We start from the raw sequence: 18,976 nt of genomic DNA on the forward strand, positions 1-18,976 counted from the left end.
AAAGGAGTTTCCCTCAAAGTGGTAAGTTAGACTGCTCTCCTGTGGTCATCTGACACATCCAAGACTTGGTGCAGCAAATTTTGGTCTTGAAAGGAAATAAAGGGGTCAGGGCGCAACATTGAAGGTGAAGGGAAGGGTAGGTCGACCTGAGAAGAGTTGGAGTCAATATGAACAAAACACGTATGAAAATAACAAATTAATAAAAACAAACAGAAATGAAGCAAAACACAGACAAGCAGTATAAAAAATAATCTAATATTGACAGATGTGGCACTTGCCTTTTATCCCACTGTCTGGGAGGCAAGATCAGTTTGATCTCTGTAAATTGGAAGTCAGTCAGTCTACAAAGTGACTTCCAGGTAAGTTGGGGCTACATATGTCCTGTGTCAAAATACACACACACACACCACAAACGAAAACACATCTACACCAAAACAAAATCAATTAATCATAAAAACCAAATGCCAAAAACAATAGCAATATATTATGAGAAACCTCTCTCATCTGTACCACTAAACACAAGCCTTTTGGTTTTCCTTCCTTCCTTCCTTCCTTCCTTCCTTCCTTCCTTCCTCCCTTCCTTCCTTCCTTCCTTCCTCCCTCCCTCCCTCCCTCCCCCCTCCCTCCCTCCCTCCCTCCCTCCCTCCCTCCCTCCCTCCCTTCCTTCCTTCCTTCCTTCCTTCCTTCCTTCCTCTCTCCTCCCTCCCTCTCCCTCCCTCCTTCTTCCTTCCTTCCTTCCTTTCTGTCTCTCTCTCTCTCTCTCTCTCTCTCTCTCTTTCTTTCTTTCTTTCTTTCTTTCTTTTTCTCTGTACTTTAATCTCTTTCTATTAGAATTAAACAAGAGTAGAACCTGAATTTGAGACATCATCCATCAGAAGAAGACACAGTTAATCCATAGCTAGCTTTGTATAGTTTCTCACCAATACTCTAGGGCTGTATATAACTCTTTTTCAAAAGGTCCTTACCAAGATAGCACTTGACTTTGCTGTTGCTGTGGAGGACATTTAAAAATATTTTTGCTGTGTTTGGTTTATTACAAAAGAGGGAACAAAGTTTCTTGGCCTTTTTCTAGGCTTCAGGACAAGAGAATAATATGTATTGCTCTCATTTTTTTTCTGCTGAAAAAATGTACTCTATTAACAAATCATTGCAGAGTCTAATTAGTTTCTTCATGGTCTAGAACTAAATTGGTTATGTCAATAGTTCAGTGTATTTTAAAAGGTGCCCCAAAGAATTCATTCATGTTATGTAGAAGAAATAATCCTTTGGTAATGTCTTCCAAACAAATTCATGTCCTTACATCTTCTAGAACTTGTAAATGTATGCACTGGGCCATGGGTATAGAAGTCATACCATCAAGACCTTCTGTGCTTGGAAATTTGTTAGTCCTTTATTAAATTGGATGTGTTTGAGATAAAATATCTTCTTCAAAAAAGCATTAAATATGATGAATTTGAATTCATTTAAATAATCATTTGTGGAAAAATGACAAATCTGATCTAGACCTCAGAATAGAAATGATACAAAGTCAACATTTATCTTTAATACATGGGATGACAGTCAAGAAAGAGAGTAAACAAAAACTGTAATATTTTACAAATAAACACAAGGCTAACATTATGTTCAAGATATAATTATGTAGTGGAGACTAGGGAGGCATTATATTATCTTTGAGTAGATTGTACTTTCTTGGGATTCAAATGAAGTACAGGTGTTTTCAAGTGTTGAAAACAAAATAAAAAATGTGAGTTTATCTAGAAGAAATATTATAGACTAAGTTCAAGAGCTTGCAGCAACCTTAATTGTTAGTAGTATACTTTTAAGAAGTTTACTTAATAGGCTGGGTGTGGTTGCAGAAGTATGCAGAGACCAAGACATGCAGGTTCATATATGCCTTCTACAGATGTGGCAGTAATTTAGCTTTAATCTTGGAGATGAAGGGAAACTTCTGGGGAATTTTTAATGAGAAAATAACATGATTAGACTTATATTTTGAGTTTACTAGAGACTGCTTTCTTGGAAGCACATGGAAGAAAGGATGTAGGAGAATAAGCCTGTGAGGAAGAACACCAGGAAGACATCCAAGAGATATTAACAGCTTAGAGCAGAGACTAAAGGAAAGGCTACCCAGACACTGTCCCACCTGGGGATTTGTCACATATACAGGTACCAAACCCAGACACTTGTGGATTCCAAGAAGTACATGCTGAAAGGATCCTATTATGGCTGTCTCCTGAGAGGCTCTGCCAGAGCCTTACAAATACAGAGGGGCATGCTAGCAGCCAACCATTGGACTGAGCACTAGATCCCTAATACAGGAGTTAGAGAAGGGAATGAAGGAGTTGAAGGAGTTTGTAACCCCATAGGAAGAACAACAATATCAACCAACCAGACCCCTCAGAACCCCATCAACAAACGGGTACACATGTTTCCAGCTGCATATGTAGCAGAGGATGGCCTTGTCATGCATCAATGAGAGAAGTGGTCCTTGGTTCTATGAAGACTCAATAGATGCTCCAGGGTAGGGGAATGGAGTGTGGGGAGGTGGGAGTGGATGCATAGGTGGATGGAACACCTTCATAGAAGCAGGGGGAGGGAGGATGTGATAGGAGGTTTCCAGGAGGGAGGGAAACTGGGAAAGGGGATAACATTTGAAATGCAAATAAAGAAAATATCCAATTAAAAAAAATGAGTCAGCGAGGAGCTGATGGTGACTTGATTCTCCAATCTGTTAGGTGAGATCCTGTGGAAAGGAGAGGAGAAAGTGAATGCAAGTGAAGAACAGCACAATTCCCAGTAAATTATTTCATTGTTGATGCCAGGCAAAGAGTAGTTCTAAGATGCTAGGTATACTGTAGACATGTGTAGGTGACCTACAGCATTGAAAGTCTTTGGCATGTTGCATGGTAGAAGAGTTGTCAGGGGAGAAGACATAGTATGAAAAAAAAAAAAAACCCAACCAACCAACCAAACAAACAAAACGCCTGGTCTGAATTCAGAAACATTCAACCAGGGAATGAAATTTCCAGGGAATAACATTTTTTAAAAAGAGGCTATAAAATATTTTATAGGAACAAGAACATAGAACAATTTCAACACTGAAGAGCATTTAGATATAGCTATCGGATCATCTATGCTTTCGTATTGCTGAGAAGGTGCAATGTACAAGTGAGAAAGAGTGACTCAGATAGACTTTTGAAAGGTGGAGATGAGAGCATAACTAAATTAAAAACAAACCAACAAAAGTCTGAAAGAAAATAGAAAAACCAGGATTTAAAGAAATGGAGAGGCCAGATGGAAGAGCCTTCAGAAAAATTAGGGCATCTTCTTGCTGAAGGGTTGAAGGAAGAGAAAGGAGATTCTTGCGAAAGGCTACATACATGGTTTGTGAGTTTTGGTGTCCAATGGTATCATGTTTCTATGATAGGGGAAACAGAGAGGTAAACAACTCATAGATTAGGAGGACTTAGTATGTATGTAGAATATCAAGCAGAAGAAAAAGCAAAACAAGGAGATTGTCATAGAGGAATAGGAAAATCATTTATTTAACAACTTATGGTTTATCTATCACTGCTTATATCATTTCCTCATATTTATACAATCCAGAAGTTTCAATAACTTAGTAGTCTTTGAATTTTCATTCTTTCTCAGTTTTTTCTTTCTTTTCCTTTCTACTCTCTATATTTATCTTTTAAGATTTCTTCATTTTCCTCTTCAAATTCACCATAGCCTGACTGGGACCAAAAGGGAGCACTCAGGCCTGAGCAATAGACTGCAGTTCTCACCTCCTGTCCTGTTCTGATAGCATTTGGTCCTATCACTCTGTCCGTACTTTGTGTGTCTCCATCTACCAGCCAGTTCCTTGCCCAGCACTGACCTTTCTTGAAATTCTGAACCACTGCTGTAAAAGATATGTAAATGTATTCCAACCTGTGCTTCTGCTGTTTGCACGCCTTTGGACACATGTTGATACAGTATATTGTCACTATCTTCAAGTAAAGACTTGGATGAGACAGACAGGCAGATGGATGTATACACACACACACACACACACACACACACAGAGAGAGAGAGAGAGAGAGAGAGAGAGAGAGAGAGAGAGAGAGAGAGAGAGAGAGAGAGAGAGAAACAGAGACAGATGATACAGATACAGATACAGATACAGATACAGATACAGATACAGATACAGATACAGATACAGATACAGATACAGATACAGATACAGATACAGAGAGAAACAGAGAGGGACAGAGACAAAGAGGCAGAGAGAGCCGGAGATAGAGAGATCATGAGCAAGCACACAGTGAAAGCTTCTCACTACCTCTAGTGTAGTTGAGAGGTTGTGTTCAGTAGCAACATATTAGCTCAGCTCTGGAGGTGATGGGCCTTGTATAAGAATTATAGCTGCTAACATCACTCTTTATGGTTAAATACCTACACATTATATGCGATTATCAAATCTATTCCATTCCATAGCTTCAAACTCATCCCATGTTCCCCTTATTATCATTTTTCCTCCTCAACTTTATGAGCACACTTTTAAAACCCACTGAGCCTACTTGTTGCCCATATGTGCATAGGCAATCACCTTCATCATGGGTAGTCTCTTTGGGATTATATCCTTATAGAAAATTCATTGTCATTTCCTTCATGGGATGGCTAATGTACTCAGTCATAAAGACTATACCTAGCCCACACTGCAACTTGATCATGACAGAGATGGAGCAAGCCAGAGAGAGGAATGACAGGTGACATTCTTTCTATGTCATTAGAGACTTTCTAATGGAAAGCCCCTGCTTTGTCCCCTTTTCAACAAACTGCCAAGATATTCAGATACCTGCTCTGGGGTCTGAGTGCTTTTCCACCTTTATTCTTTTTCAGGTATCAGCCCCATCTCTTGACACTTTGTTATCACAGATGCTCACCTCGAATCAACAGCAACAAAGCCACATGGCATTCACATGTCCAATGGTTCATGAGTGCTCTACCTGGATGGCCAGTGCCTGCTGAAACTGCAAATCTAAAACCAGCCCAAAACTAGGGAGCAATTGAACATTGTACTAATTTTGCAGAAATGTTTAAAGCAGTCCAACACTATGACATCCTCTTAATGGCCTGGTTTCTCTAAAATACAAAATGGAACACTCAGGTATCATTGCTGTGGATAAAGTTAAGTCTAGCACGGGAACAGGATGGCCTTTAGTTTCATATTGAGTCTGCAGTTAATAATTTTTCATATTAGATAATAAGGCCAGATGAGTCTAATTCAGAAATCTTATGACAGCCTTTAGTGGGTAAATATAATAAATAAAAATAAGACTGAGGAAATTGAATTCTTGAGCAAAATATTTCTTTTTAATTTCCCCTTGAACCAAATCTTTTGTGTAGTTTATGCCAAAGCATTAACTTGAAGATTTATGTGTTCGTTAGAAAACTATCCCTGAAGTTTAAACCCTTCAAACCTGTAAAGGGAAATAAAATTCCTGTCTTGGGATTTCTTTTTTCTTTTAAATTTTTAAAAACATTTTTATTAGGTATTTTTTTCATTTACATTTCAAATGATATCCCCAAAGCCCCCTATACCATCACACCACCCTTTTCCCGCTAACCCACCCACTCCTGCTTCCTGGCCCTGGCATTTCCCTGTTCTGGGGCATATGATCTTCACAAGACCAAGGACTCTCCTCCCATTGATGGCCTACTAGGCCATTCTCTGCTACATATGCAACTAGAGACACAGCTCTGGGGAGTGGGGGGTACTGGTTAATTCATATTGTTGTTCCTCCTATAGAGTTGTGGACCCCTTTAGCTCATTTAGTACTTTCTCTAGCTCTTTCATTAGTGGCCCTGTGTTCCATCCAATAGATGACTGTGAACATCCACTTCTGTATTTGCCAGGCACTGGCATAGTCTCACAAGAGAGAGCTATATCAGGGTCCTATCAGGAAAATCTTTCTGGCATATGCAATAGTGTCTGGGTTTGGTGGTTGTATATGGGATGGATCATTCATCTTAACTCATCATTAATTGAATTTTCTTATATTTTGGCTAATTTATTAAAGTGGCTATGAGACACCATAAAGGTGAATGTGACTTGTATCTATTTTATATCATTAAATTAAAAGTTTAAAATCAATTTTTAAAATCAATTTTCATGTCCAATTATTTAGTATTTTAATTCATGGTAATGTGGAATATTCAGTGTACACTTGTGGCTGAATATTAAATTGTTATTGGTGAAAAATCCAAGCACCAAAGATGATGAAACAGAGGGACCTTAAATATAAGGACCAATTGGGCTGCATAGCTAGGCTCTATTGTCAAACAGCAGCAACAAAGAATGAATAAGGCCAATTCCCTCACCCCCCAAAATACAAACAATAAAAGAGAGAATGAGAATAATGATATTTAAACTTGCTCAAGAAATTATAGTAAGATAATGCAAATATATATAACATGTCACTTGGAGATTAAGTCCAGCTCAACTACTAATAAGTTGTGACTATTTTAACAAGTTGTCTCCCCTCTCTTATCTATTTTCTCTTCTATGAAAGGTAGATGCATGGGCTATATTGTGGTTCTTAAACAGACACAAGAGTTGTCTTCTTATTACTGGGAACTTGGAACAAATGTTATTTTGCAGCTGAATTTTTACTGAATCAGGAGTTGTGGAGCTACAGCTAACTAATCTAGGTATTGATGAGCCCTCTAGAGGGTCTGACTCTCACTAAGTCTGAAACCTCCTAAACCGGATAAAATTCAATGTCTCTACTATGTTCCTAAAGGTTGTTGTCTTTAATAACTTCCTCACAGGTGAATTCATGGCAGATGTTATTCCTCTTGTGACATATCTTATATACTTCATGTCAAAATTATCTTGACATACCTCCTCCATTTTTTACTATGTGTCCTTTTGGGAAAACTTATCACATTTAATTATTTTATGTCTGCGAATGCACCTGGGCTGTCGATGGAAAGAATGTAGACAGCAGCTTGCAGAAATAGATTCTTTCCTTCTCCACTGTGAGTCCTAGGCATGACAGCAAGTTCCTTTACCCACAGAGAATCTCCCCGGAGCCTAAATGTCATTTTAAAGAAAAAAATTCATCTCATTTTTGTCTCCTGTACAGTGTTTGCCCAGAGCCATACACATGTTATATGTTTAGTAAATCATTCCTAAATTAAATTCTACATTAGCTTTCATCTTTATTGGAAACATAAAAAAATTAGATCACTATTAACTAATTGTCTAATCTTGTCCTGGCCTGTACACGAGCGGGTAGGAAAATTCAGAACCAAATTTGAGACAGAAACATCATCAGCGCATAATGTAGATATGGACCCCAAGATTGTATAACTTCCATGTTGATGGAAAAACTCTTGGAGACCAACTAATTATATGCAAACACCCTAGTCTCTGTTTGGTTGGTTGGTTTTTGTTGTTGTCGTTGTTGTTGTTTTGTTTTTCGAGACAGGCTTTCTCCGTCTAGCCCTGGCTGTCCTGGAACTCACTTTGTAGACCAGGCTGGCCTCGAACTCAGAAATCTGCCTGCCTCTGCCTCCTGAGTGCTGGGATTAAAGGCATATGCCACCACACCCGGCATTTTTTAAAATTTATTTTTAATTAGGTATTTTCTTCATTTACATTTCAAATGCTATCCCCAAAGTCCCCCAGACCTCCCCCCCCCCCACTCCCCTACCCACCCACATCCACTTCTTGGCCCTGGTGTTCCTGTGTACTGAGGCACATAAAGTTTGTAAGACCAAGGGGCTTCTCTTCCCAATGATGGCCAACTAGGCCATCTTCTGATCCATATGCAGCTAGAGGCACGAGCTCCGGGGATACTGGTTAGTTCATATTGTTGTTCCACCTATAGGGTTGCAGACCCCTTTAGCTTCTTGGGTACTTTCTCTAGCTCCTCCATTGGGGGCCCTGTGTTCCATCCAATAGTTGACTATGAGTGTCTTTGATATAAAAACATCCATCGTGGGAAATGTTTTAATGATGTTCTCTTTAATAGTTTTTAAATCATTAAATCAGAGATCTCAGGATAGCCTAGGTCGATGTTCTGGCCTGAGCTTTCTCCTTCTTAAAGATTAGTGAACAACATAGTCCTTTCAAATTTAATGACCTGGGGAGAAAGAATGAGTGTTAATTGAAGCACATTATTAGTATAAAATACGAACTTCATCCTGTCTGTCCTATTCTTTCCAGTTTTCAGCCATTTGCATAGACTATAAGAAGTTCCTCTTCTTCTCTACAGGCTGCGTGCGATTTGCCCTCTACCTCTGCTAACAGCCCTTGAAAGGCATAGGGTTTTTTTTCTTTTCTAATTTCTCAAGTCAGAGAAGTCTGGGAACTGTAAGTATACAGGTCACAGCCATTCACGTTAAGAAGAAAATCATTAGAGAATCAATGGTAGCCAATTAACCTGATGTTCAGCTAACAATTTTCATAATGAAACCTTACCAATCCTTCAGTCTCTCATCTTGACTTAGGGTATACAAGACTCCAGGAAACATGAGGATCTGAGAGAGCTAATGTAACATATAGTGTATGTCACATTTAATACATTCCTCTATTAACTTTCATGAAAAATGAGTTTATAATGCAGATATATTGTATATTTCTTAATTTTAAAATGCTGATCATCAAAGCTCAATAATGAGCTCTCTGTTACAAAGGAAGATTTGTGTTTGTACAAGTGTTTAATTCTTTTTCCAAAAGTTCAGCAAAAATGTATGTATACCAAAACTCATTGGTAAGCTTGAGATTTTATACATGTAAGGAGAAATGGGATGCTTAAAACAGTTCAAAGAGATGGTCATAGCAGTAATAGAAATAATTAATAGCGTAAATGTAAAAATGCTGATTTATTATAAATGAATTATTTATAAATGAATAGTACAGATGAAATGGGATAATAGTTTGTGGAGAGGAAATATCTTGACAACAGGCATGGTCCTTTGGGGAATTTTCATGGGACCCCTTTGGCCAACAATTCAATTGGATGTAACCTGGTCGAGGTACTAGAACCGGTTTTTGGTGACACCAGACAACAAGTTAGCCGAATGTCTGTCTCCCTCATTATTTGGAGAATACCTTAGGCTTGCTTTCATATATTTTAGGAAGTTTCCACTCATTCAGTTTCCATACCACCCATCAAATATGCCTTTATTCTAGCTACCTCTTCCTGTGTTACCTTCTTCAACAGCATCTCCCTTCTCTCTCCTCCCATTCCTGTCCCCCCAACCCTGGTACACTCATGCAATTTGTTGCATTTCCCTCTCCTAGGGAGATACATGTGACCCCTCCCTTGTCCTTTCCTCTATAGCTGACCTTTCTGGGTCTATAGTTTGTAGTTTGGTTGTAATTTACTTAGTGGTTAATACCCACATATAGTGATTATGTGCCATATTTATCATACTGGGTCTGGATTACCTCACTTTGAATGAATTTTTTTTCTAGTTCCATCCATTTGTATACAAATTTCAGGATGTTATTTATTTAACAGCCAAGTAAAACTCCATTGTATAACTATACCATTTTCTTTATCTATTTTTCTGTTGAGTGACATGTACTTTTTGTTTGTTTTGTTTTACAGAATCTGGCTCTTATGAGTAGAGCATCAGTGAACATGGTGGAACAAGTGTCCATGTGATTGGATTATGCACTCTTTACATATAAGCCCAGGAATTATATAGCTGGTTGAGGCAGATAGATTCCCAACTAACTTACACAAGTCATAAATCTTTAGGTACAAAATGTCTTCATTTTTAAAAAATAATATATTCTTTAATTGGCTAAGAAGGACTTAATAATCTCAGTCCCAATAAATAGTTGTATCAATAATAATTAAGAACATAGTTTTAGCTCCAAATATTTACTATATCTATATCTATAGCTAAATGCAAACCTCAGCAATGCAATTTGTGAAAAGTTATTTCCAATGAAGTGTTTTTTTTTAAAGCAACTTGTCCTATTTTCATATTTAATTTGGGATTTCAACTTTATCTAGAATTACTCCAAAACAAGCCCCATGCGCATGGCTGTAAGAGATTACGTAGAATAGGTTAATTGTGGTGGGAAGGCCACTTTAACTATACTCAGCATTATCCCACGAGCTAGGGTAGACTAAAAAGGGAGCTGAGACCTGTCTCCTTATTGCAGATGAACTGTGACCAGCTGATGCCATGATTTTCCCACACTGATGACTGTGCCTTGGGTATGAAACAAAGTGAACCCCTTCTGACTTAAGTTGCTCTGGTCAAAACTTTGCAGTACACACAAGACAAGCTAATACATCTATGAAATGATGGGATATGTCAACTTGTATGATTTTTAACTAAAGTTTTGTAAACAAATGCATGGAGAGTTGGAAAATAAGCAATATCTACAATTATCAAGCTATTAACTCAATAAGCTACTTACAAGAAACATGCATTTCATGATTGCAATAACATGAAGAATCTAAACTAGACAATTATATAGGGCTAACAAATGGATTTGTAGTTTTAAGCTGCATTGGTAGGGTAAATTAAAAGTAAATAATCAATCATCATAAACGGTAAGTTAGAATGGATCACCAAGTTCTCAAGATGTGGTATACTTGTGCCCATGGTCAAGAATAATATTTATACATCTGAAACTTCATCAAAGGAGTGGATCTTTGATAAGTATTATTGTAATACAGCACTAAATAACAAAGACTTGGACAAATACCACATATTCCCTATAATATGACCCTTGTCTAGATTCTAGCCTCTAAGTTCCATAAGTATATATTTATGTAGGGTTCTTGAGAGAGAATCATGGGGTGGGGGTAGGAAATAGTTTTAAGAGAGTGAGGTAAATGAGCCAATAGACTCAATTAGACATGAAGGTGAAGAGGACGTTCTTGGAGTGGGAGGGTGTAAGCAGGACTGCAGGCTAAGGGAGATCTTTTTTTTTTTAATTAGATATTTTCTTTATATACATTTCAAATGCTATCCCAAAAGTTTCCTATTCCCTTCCCCTGCCCTGCTCCCCTACCCACGCACTCCCACTTCATGGCCCTGGCATTCCCCTGTACTGGGGTATATAAAGTTTGCAAAACCAAGGGGCCTCTCTTCCCAGTGATGGAGAGATCCTAAAGGAGAAGTGGATCAACTAAATTACATATAAGGGTAAAATGCCAGAATCAAACCTGGTACTTTGTAGGTTAATTAGCAGTGGATCAAATAAACAAGAAAGCAAACAAACGAACAAAAACCAAACCAAACCAAAACCAAACAAAAGACCCAGAAAACAACAAGATAAACAAACAGCAAAAACAACAAAAGTAATTGTCTTTGTAGCCTATAATCCTACGGTGTATCCCTTACCTGTCTTTATACTTCCCCAAACTGTCAGCTGTGGTGTAGTGAAAACTGTTATATCAGATTTGCCATTAGTGATGTGGAAAGCAAGCCTGCATGGAACACAAGTTTACTAAATGCATTTACAAGTTTGGAGCATGGTATTGATATGGATGGATATTAAATGATGAGAACATAAGATTCCCCACAGAAGAAAATCAGCACTAAAATGGCTTTGTCTTGTGAACAGCTAGATTCTGTTATCAGAGCCCTCCCAGATGTTCCCAGAGGCTCCAACAGAAACCTTGTGAAAATAAAGACAGGAGGCAATAAGAGAATTCTGGGCCCTGGGGATTTGTTTCTTTATAACAAAACTCCTTCAAAGTAGTTTGTCAATGTTATCAGAGTTTTGAAGACATTACAACACAGTTTATAAAATTTCGAACTTAGTGCTCTCCTTTTTTTTTTTTTTTTTTTTTTTTTTTGGAAATTAAAAAGACTGGGAGCATTTTTTTGATTAGTTTCTTCTTTGTAAGAAGATCGGCTTGCCATAGCAGCGATAATTTAGGATGAAAGAGAAGATATTGCCAGACACAATGAGATAGAAGTTAGAAACCTCTAATAGGATTTAGGATTTATGCTTGAGACCTTTTGTAAGACTGTGGCACAATGCATACAAAGGCATAAGACACCGACTGAAAGAGCAAACCTGGGTTTTGATTTTAAGCAAACAGCACATTTTGTGGACTGAACTGAATAAACATCAGGAACTAATCTCTTACATAAGTGTTTTGTTATCTTCCCAAAGCTGAGCTCACACTCTAGGGAGTAGGGGGCAGGCTTTTATTCCACACACCCCCTTTGTTGGCTGACTCTAACATATAACTAAAGCTGATATATTTGCGATAATATGAATTAAAAAATGATTCTTGTTCATATCTATCAGAAAAAATCAAAATATATGTCATAAGAAAAGGTAGAATTTGTTTTTAAGAATCGAGAAGATTTTTTTTAAAAGAACTTAAAAACACAGGAAAAGACAGCTGCCAGCTGTAGAACTGTTTTTAATTAAAACTGTGTTCATCATGCTTGCTGCAGAGTTTTCTTATTTTTCTCTTACATAAAGATGTACTGATTCAGCGATTATTGAATCTTGGACACATTAGAAAACTTTTTTTTTTTTTTTTGAGACTACTTAGCCAACAGAAATCAGCTGTGCTTCATTAGATAATATAGCCCTATGAGGAAGAATTTTTCCTAAATTGTTTCTCATTGGTTCAGAAAAGATCCAAAGGAATTAAAGATCCTCTTCATGTCTAATCTGACAGAAGCAGTGGTAATAAAATAGCAAAAGTAAGTTTATGTATGGAAAATCAGTGAGTTGAGAAACTATGAAAGTTACACAATCCAGGCTCTATTCATACCTCTGCATGTCACTGTGTTACTACATGCTTCAGTAAAACTTATCTAGCACAGAAGGTAAAAGAAAGTTTGTGTCCTAAGAAACATTATGCAATTTTCATGTGCTATAGGCATATTGTAAAATGACATGCACATGCAAGCACACACACACACATATATATATTGCATTTCTATAAAATAGTTGAACTACCCTTGTAGTTAGGGAATTCAACAGTCCTCTCTTAGAAATTTATAGGCGTTTCAAACAGACAGCACAAATATAGTGTAGAAAACCTGATCATCATAAACCATTAAGGTGGCAAAATTGCTATTAATAGGACACTCTAGCTGACAGAAATTAAATTTATATTTTTCCAGCATCTATAAAATATTTTCCAACATGGACCAAACTTTGTAAGGGTAAAAAAGAAAAGAAAAATCTCAAAACTTTGTAAGTGTTTACATCATAAGAGCATAAGAGTATGCTCTATTATGCCAATGAAATCAACTAAATTTAGTAAAAGAGAGAAAAGAATAACAAGTCTGTCCACTGGAAGATTGAATAACAAACTTCCCAGGTACTAATGGCTCAAGGAAGAATTTCAGAAAAGGTGGAGTACGCAAATTTACACAGGGATAAAATTTGAATAAGTCAAAATATCTGGAGGACTGGAGTGCACACAACACAGTTTTGAAGATAAAACTCACAAGACATATGCTTATACTAAGAAATAAACAAAGGTCTTAAATTGGTAAGTCAACAATATAATTAAAAAAAAAAAAAGAAAAGAAAACCAAGAGTCAAGTAAATTTAAAGTAGGAAAATGGTAAAATAGTTACAGGCAAATAAAAATCAATGTAACCAAACAGCAGAAAACAAAAAGCCCTTGAAAGCATAAAAATAGTGCTTATGAAAAGGCCAGTATAAGAAAATAGTTTATCAACAGATCAATTCATACAGAGTTATAGACTATAACATCTCAACTAAATAGAATTAAACCATGTGGCTAGTATCATAAGCAAAAACAAATCTGAATGCGTAAAAGGCTTGCAGAACAACTCTATATGTGGATGGTTCCATTGGAAAACTCTGCCAAGTCTTCACAAAATAGATGGCAATCCTGTGCAGTCTGTTTTAGAAAAAGAAAAGGAGAGACACAAACTTATTTTATGATAGAATTATACTAATAGCAAAATTAAAGAAAGTGGAATGAAGGAGAATGTAGGCCACTACCAGTTATGGTATAGACCCAAAATTCCTAAGCAAATTGAATTCAGGGACATAGATAAATGATTCTACGGCAAGACAAAAAACAATACATCTCATCAGGCACAAAATCAAACGATGGTACTAGGGAGAAGAATTAGCAAGAAAGAGCACTGCTGCTCTTGCCTATGACCCAGATTTGATTCCCTGCACCACGTGACAGCACACAACTACCTGCAGTAATAGTTAACTGACAAAAGTAAGTTCCATGACTTACAAAAGTTAGGATAAAGGATCTTGAAAGCCTCCACGGCAATAAGATGGCAGATATTTGAAGAAATATTTCTGATTTGGACAATATATTCAGTGAGGTCATAGACTCTGGAGGAGAATGTAATATTTCCACTTTCCAAAACTGGTGTTTTCTACTTGTATCCTAATATTTTTATACCCACCTATAAGTGTAGCTCACATCCATCATCAAAGAAGTTTCTTTTTGCAAGTGGTGGAGGCCATTACAGGTATTAACAACTGGTCAAATATAAACACTGACTAGCCATCAGTTGCTGTACCTTACTTGATAGTTCAAAAACACAAATCTCACCAATACTAGGTGAGAGATTGACAAACACAAACCCATAAAAAAAAATCCTAGTCCCAGGGAACATTTCAGAAACAAGGAACAAAAATGTTGTAAGAGCCAGAGGGCATTGTCCTTTGCTGTGACATTATACCTTTTATGTATGGCAGCCAAATTGTATCCTAGAAATATCAACAATATGGCCATCTTAGCAACACCTGCACAACAGTAACATTAGTTCCCATGCTTACATAGATTGGGAAAATATTACAAGGGCCCAGTCCTCCAGGTGAAGAGCTCCATGTGATGAATGAATGGCTGCCAAGAGGAAGAATCAGTCTTTTATCAGGCAAAGATCCCTGATAATCCACCTGATCCCAGATGGTTACCCCTCAACATGCATATATAGGAACAACATTAATGAACCCACAAGGCTGTATTTGTAAACGTGACGCAATAAGAGTTAAAGATTAAGAGGCCATTAATTTGATAGGGGATGGGGGAGAAATGGAAGGAGTTGGAGAGGGAAGGGTAAGATTTATATAACTATAAAACTTGTATGTTGTATTCTAAAGAGTTGAAAGATTAGTATGAAAAAGTGTGTAAGGATGGTTTAGTTACAGTTCTGGTACAGTGATTAAACACTGACAAAAAGCAACTAAGGAGAGAAATGCATTGTTTCTCACCCTTCCATGTCACAGTCTATAAATTTGGAAGTGATGGCAGCCTCTGGGATTGTGTTTTGCACATGGCTATTGTAGTTCTAATAGAGAGCAGTGACGGCAAGGGGCTTAGCTCAGCACTAGTCTTAGTGTGAGAAACTCCTTGACTTCCATTCCCAGTAATATTAAAAAAATGAAATGAAAAGAATGGCTAAATTTAAAGTTTAGATTTCCAACTAATACCAGGTGAGACATTACCAAATTCCAACACATGAAAAAAAAATCCAGTCTTGACCTGTTTTGGTATGATCTATTTGTTTAAAATAATAGGAATTTGTGTAACCACTTAATGGCTGAGAAAAACTAATAAAAGAACATTTTAGGGCATGTCAGTGTGTGACATTCAAATTCATGGAAGAGATACTTCAGATGCAATATAGTAGGTAAGCAGATATCTCTCTACTCTCTGGCTTTTCTTGTAGAATGAAAGGAGGAAAAAACAAGTTTGCCTTCTAATTTCACTTCAGATTCATTTTCATTCATAAAACAAAACAATCTCCAATTCTTTCTCATGATCATCCTCAAAGGGTAAATGAATCATGCTGATAGCTAGCAAGATAAACATCAGAAAAGCCTGACCTTTAGAAAAATACTTCAGCCAAGTATTTTTCTATTTCAATGAAGTTTGGCTGAAATAGGTTAGGAGGCAGCAAAGTGACATTCTGGCAACAAAAGCAATGTCATGTGGTCTGACAAACATTCTGCATATCAAGTTCTCAACAAAACATTAATTCTGTGTTTACAAAAAGAATGGATTCTGATCAGTCTGCACAGTGTTGGTACAGTAGTCAACTTCCTGAAGAGAAGAGCAATGGCTTAGGTTCTAAGATCAACAATTGACAAATGGTAACTCATGACACTGTAAAGCTTCTGTAAAGCAAAGGACAATGTCACGAGGACAAAATGACAGCCTACAGATTGAGAAAGGGTCTTTATAACCCTATACCTGACAGAGGAAATATATATATATATATCTCCAAGAATTTAGATGCCACCAACCCAAGTAACCCAACTAAAAATGGGGTAAAGTGCTAAACAGAATTCTCAACAGAGGAATCTCACATGGCTGAGAAACACTGAAAGAAATGTTTAAAGTTCTTAATCATCAAGGAAATGCAAATCAAAATGACCCTGAGATAACATTTATACCTGACAAAGTGGCTAAGATTAAAAAAAAAAAAAAAAAAAAAAAACTCAAGTGATACAACTTGCTGGAGTAAGGAGGACATTCCTCCATTGCTGGTGGGAGTGCATACTTACACAGCCACACGTTGTAAATCAATTTGGCAGGTCCACACAAAACTGGAAATAATTCTACCTCAAGGCCCATTTAAACAACTCCTGGATATAAACCAAAAGAGATGCTCCAACATCTCACAATGACACTTGCTCAACTATGTTCATAGCAGCTTTATTCATAATAACCCGACACTGGAAATAACAGATGTTCCTCAGCTGAAGATTGGATGGTGAAAATGTGGTATCTCTACACAATGGACTACTATTAAGCTATTAAAAGCAAAGAAACCACAAATCTTGCAGGCATGTGGATGGAATGAGAATGTCATCCTGAGTGAGGTATTCCAGACTCAAAACTACATTCATAGTATATACTTACTTATAAGTGGATATTAGCCATAAAACACAGGAAAACCATGCTACACTCCAGACATCAAAAGAAGCTAAACCAGAAGGAAGGTCCAATAGAGAATGCTTGACTCTCACTTGGGAGGGGAAATAAAATAATCATAGGAGACAGATGGAGGGAGGGATCAGGTAGGAGAGAGGATGGGAAAGGGAATGGAAAAGTTGGTTTAGGATCGGGTGTGGGGAGAGACAGGAGAGATGTCCAGAGGGCCAGCAGGATGAATGGAAATCTGCAGCTTGTGGGGTTGGGGTAGGGGCTGGGGTATCTTGAGGACTTGGTAGAGATCTGGGATAGGAGATGATATCAATGAAATCAATTGAGGTGATCTTACCTGAGACTCACAGCAGTAGGGATATGGATCCTGAAGAGATCACCTTCTGTGTCCTGGCAGGGACCCCAGTGGAGCGATGGGGACACCAACCCACCCAAAATACTTTTGACCCAAATTTTATCCTGTCTACAAGAAATTCAGGGATAGGGGATGGAGCAGAGAATGAGGGAATGGCTAAGCAATAATCAGCCCTAGTGGATATCTATCCCATGGGCAAGCACCAATCCATGACACTATTACTGATAACTCTGTTATGCTTGCAAACAGAAGCTTAGCATAGCTGTCATCTAAGAGGCTCCACCCAGCAGCTGACTCAGTCAGATGCAGAGACCCACAGCCAAACATTAGATAGAGCTTGGGGACTCTTATGGAAGAGTTAGGGAAAGGGTTGAGGTCCCTGAAGGGGTTACACATGTCACAGGAAGACCAACAAAGTCACCTAACCTGGAACCTTGTGGTCTCTCAGAGACTGAACCACCAACCAAAGAGCACCCAGAAGCTGGACCTAAGACCCCCACACATATATAGTAGATATGCAGCTTGGTTTTTATGTGGGTCCCCCAACAATAGAAGTGGGGGCTAACACAAAGCTGTTGAATATAATACCTAACTGGGTTGCCTTATCTCACTGGGAGAGGATGCACCTAGCCCTGCAAAGACTTTATGTGCCAAGGTGGGGGATACCTAGGGGATGCATCAGAGGAGAAGGGAAGGATGGAGTGAGCAGGCAGGCAACAATCGAGATTTAAATTGAATAAAAATTTAAAATATAAATAAAAAAGAAAGAACGTAGTGGTTCCATTTTTTCTATGACTAAGAGGATGTCTCCAAGGGGTCAGAAGAAGTTCAAATTAACCTTAACAAATGTGTTTTCCATATTTCATTGCCAGGATGGAGAGAAACAGAAGGTTAGAACTCAGTAAAATATTCTGATCTCACTTGGTGTTTCTGGACTTGCCTGAAGGAGGAGGAACCAAAAATCACACTGGGGAGGCTAATGGCTTTTTCCCTTTGTTTTTGCCAAAAGAAAGAAGTATTCCACAGACTTCTATGCCTAAGCTAACAACAAACTGAAACTTTCAATTTCTCCAGGTTCTCAACTCCTGGCAAATTTTTGTTTGTCCAGTTTTAAGACTCAAAAACTATTTGAGTCTTATTATTACTCAAATCAGAAATAAATAAGTGCAGATCATAGGACTAAGTAAAAATCAAAACTTCATATATCTATCATTTAGCATGAATTTTACTCCAGTAGAAATTATGACGAAAGTTGTATTTTATTGATATTTTAAATTAAAAATATTTTGCTGTTAAGAGGTACTTGATTGGTATTGGAATATTTAAATTATTTTGATTTTTCTAAAACTTCATCTTAAGTCACATGCAGACTGGGTATCAGTGGAAAACGGAGCTTGGGCAGTAAGGCTTTTGTATACTGCTAACACTTCTTGGTTAATTATCTATGCACTTATTTATTTTTAAAATAATTAATTCAAGCCAGGCATGGTGTCTCACACTTTTAATCCCAGCACTCAGGAGGCAGTCAGGCAGATTTCTGAGTTCGAGGCCCGCCTGGTCTACAGAGTGAGTTCCAGAACAGCCAGGGCTACACAGAGAAACCCTGTCTCAAACAAACAAACAAACAAACAAACAAATAAATAAAAATAATTAATTCACATTTATAGAAGGCATTATATTTTATGATTTTGATTAAACATAGTCTTTTTTAAGCAAATAGAATACACAGTAC

At 37.5% G+C, this 18,976-nt stretch overlaps 1 long non-coding RNA gene and 1 other non-coding gene across 4 annotated transcripts in view; one reads left to right on the plus strand and one right to left on the minus strand.

The window, feature by feature from the left end:
• Gm34114 overlaps nucleotides 1–17,469 on the minus strand; it is a 39,826-nt gene extending 22,357 nt beyond the window's left edge. For all 3 annotated transcript variants that reach the window (XR_380717.2, XR_380718.2, XR_871980.3), the window contains exon 1: nucleotides 17,227–17,469. This is a non-coding gene — a long non-coding RNA (predicted gene, 34114). The remainder of the gene's footprint in view (nucleotides 1–17,226) is intronic.
• Mir3966 (microRNA 3966) lies at nucleotides 12,364–12,448 on the plus strand. Its single transcript, NR_039547.1, has one exon. It is a non-coding gene; the product is annotated as a microRNA 3966 (primary transcript).
• Nucleotides 17,470–18,976: the final 1,507 nt, after the last annotated feature.

Source organism: Mus musculus, chromosome 10 (genome assembly GCF_000001635.26).
Source record: "Mus musculus strain C57BL/6J chromosome 10, GRCm38.p6 C57BL/6J".
Taxonomy (NCBI): domain Eukaryota; kingdom Metazoa; phylum Chordata; class Mammalia; order Rodentia; family Muridae; genus Mus; species Mus musculus.